The sequence below is a fragment of the Coffea arabica genome, chromosome 5c, assembly GCF_036785885.1.
Source record: "Coffea arabica cultivar ET-39 chromosome 5c, Coffea Arabica ET-39 HiFi, whole genome shotgun sequence".
NCBI lineage: Eukaryota > Viridiplantae > Streptophyta > Magnoliopsida > Gentianales > Rubiaceae > Coffea > Coffea arabica.
Genome location: NC_092319.1, coordinates 16,420,382 through 16,423,163, shown reverse-complemented (window position 1 = coordinate 16,423,163; position 2,782 = coordinate 16,420,382).

The window sequence follows — 2,782 nt, the reverse complement described above, 5'->3', positions numbered from 1 at the left end:
CTATAAGGGTAGGTCCTAAAAGAGGATCATGCTAGACCTCTTATTTGCTAGGGTTTGTGAATGCAATGGGGACACAAAACCAAGAAAAGTTAGCTCAGCCAAATAAATACACATAACACATTGTAGCACCGAAATCAATACAAAGAAATAAAGCAAAAAAAGAGAAAGAGGGGTTGGATCCCTCCCCTCGTGAAATAGTGTCCCTAGCTCAGGATAAGGCCGACTCTACCCTAGGCAAGCTATCATGGATGCATGAGGTTAGGGTTCACTAATGCATCTAGACTCGATAAGTCATAGGTCCCCGAGCCTTCAGACTTGGAAACCAAAGGTCATCACTCCCAAGGTTCCTTGTCGGTGGCTCGAGCGATTCCCCAGACATTGCTACGCACACGTCGTGTCACGGCCACATGTCTGAGTGAATCTATCAAAAATCCTTAATCTTCGACTAAAAGCTAAAGGCTATTAACCCAAAGCTTAAAGCGGAAGATTAAGTGACCCCTTGGATCGTGCTACGCACACGTCGTGTCACGGTCACACGTCCAAGTGAGTCGCCTAAAATCCTAATAGGGTGGAGTGGCGTGACAAGCCACTAAAAGAAAAATAAATGAGGGGTAAAAAAGTAAAGCGTATGCGCGTATGCTAGTGCTCGTTTGGAGGGGAGGGATCAAGAACCAACGTGAGGCTCTAAGGTGACACACACCCCCCAAATGCAATGCGAGCGCGAGGTAAGCAAGTAAACATACATCCAATCAACCAATCATACATTCACGAGCGAGGGAGTAGTTGGATACGCGTGAAATGCAAAAATCCTAATAAAAGGAAAAATGCAATCCTAAACACCCAAATGTGATATATGAAAAGATTAAAAGAAGAAAAAGGTTGATTAAATCAAATTTGCTCGGACTCTCGAATGTCCCCAGTGGAGTCGCCAACTGTCGCGCCCCATTTTTTTGAATAAATAAATAAATGGTTTTAAAATGTATTTTTTGATTCAATTCGTGATTTGGAAAATGAATTGTGATTTAAAAGAAAAATGGGTCTAAATGGGGGTTTGAGAATGCGACGATTTGACCCAAAATTATAGTTTAAAAAGGGTTTTTTGAAATAAAAATTGGAGTCGCCACTTGGTAATGAGTTAAGGTGTACCAAGTCACCAAAAAATGAATTTTTAAAGAAAAAATAGGAAAAAGTAGTAAGAAACCCCTTTTAAACGACTCCTAATCCACGTAAACCAAAGAAAAAGGTTCGAGAGTCACATTTGACAAAGGGGAAGGCAAGGATAAAATCCAAGGCACCCCTTTGACCTAGCCAAGGCTAGTTGCATGATTTAATCAAAAATTTTCTTGTTTTAACCAAAGAATTTATTATATTTGGATGCACTATATGAATGCAAACCCTAGACCTAGGGGTATTGGGGGAAATTTCTCTTCAAAGATTGAGTGGTGCCAATCACATTAATTGTGAAGCCCAATAACGATCCTTTGAAGAAGTCACGAATAATGCGAGTGGGATGCAAATGAATGGAATGCATGTATGTAATGTGAGGATATGAGTTTGAAAAATTAATAAAAGACAATAAATATGTAAATGAAAATGTGCACGTGAGTGGGCAAGGTACGGTATATGAAATGATAATATGAAGTGCATGTGTGCAAGTGATGATAAAAGTGTTCGTGTGCAAGTGAAGAAACATAAAGGTGCACGTGTGCAAAATGGGAGGAAAAATGAAATTGTGATGAGGGTATAAAATGGTAGAGTGGATTTAAAAATGCATGAGCCTAGGGAATTCATGCATATTGGGTACGGGGAGACCTAAATCGTGACTCAATTTGCCCTTTGATAGAGGGGATACAAGCGTGCTAAGGCTTAGAAAAATCTACACTCGTCTATATCCCATATTTAAGGGGACTCTCAAGCAATGAACCTTATAACTAGCATGAAATGCAAAAATCCTAAAATGGAGGGAAAAGGGGTTCGGGGGCATGCAAAAATGATAAAACTAAAAGAATGCATGACATGTAATGAACATGCAAACATGTACTAACGAGGGAAAATCCCTAAGGGTCTAGCGTTGGACTAGCCCATTCTATGAATTCCGACTAGCGTTGGGCTAGTGGAAACGTACATTCATCCATCACATTCATTCAGGCTATGGAAAGCGAGTAGACATGCCAAACACTTATAAACACATAGCACATAATATTTAGCATGCTCGACTAGATGCAAGGCCCTAACAAAGCAAATTAACACGTAGTAACTAAGCATGCAAGACACATAAGACAATTAAAACCCTAACTATTACATTTGCTAGCTAGGCACACGTCTTCGATAGGTCTTCATTGAATGCTCCTCCAAGCCCTATCTATTACATTCACTAACTAAAACAAAAGGGGGAAGGGGAAAATGGACCAAATTGCTCGCCAAATCCCTATCTATTACAAGCCAAGAGGTGTACACATACCCCATAAAAGAAAAAAAACTTAATAAAGCAAAAGTAAATGAAAGGAATGAAAGGAATTAAAGAAATGTAAAGAAAGCAAAGTAGACATGCAATTCACTTAGCACATTGGATCATATAGGAGAGATAAACAAAGATAAAAGAAATTATACCTTCCCCTAATGGTAAGCAAATGAAGGAAAATGGCTTCAAAACAATAAAGGGGTCAAGGCATCAATTTAAAAGTAAAGTATAAGCAAAAACACCAAAACCCACCTAATTGCAACTTGAATGAGCTCAAAAAATGCTTAAAGACCAAGAAAACGGAATAACCCGTTCAATTTC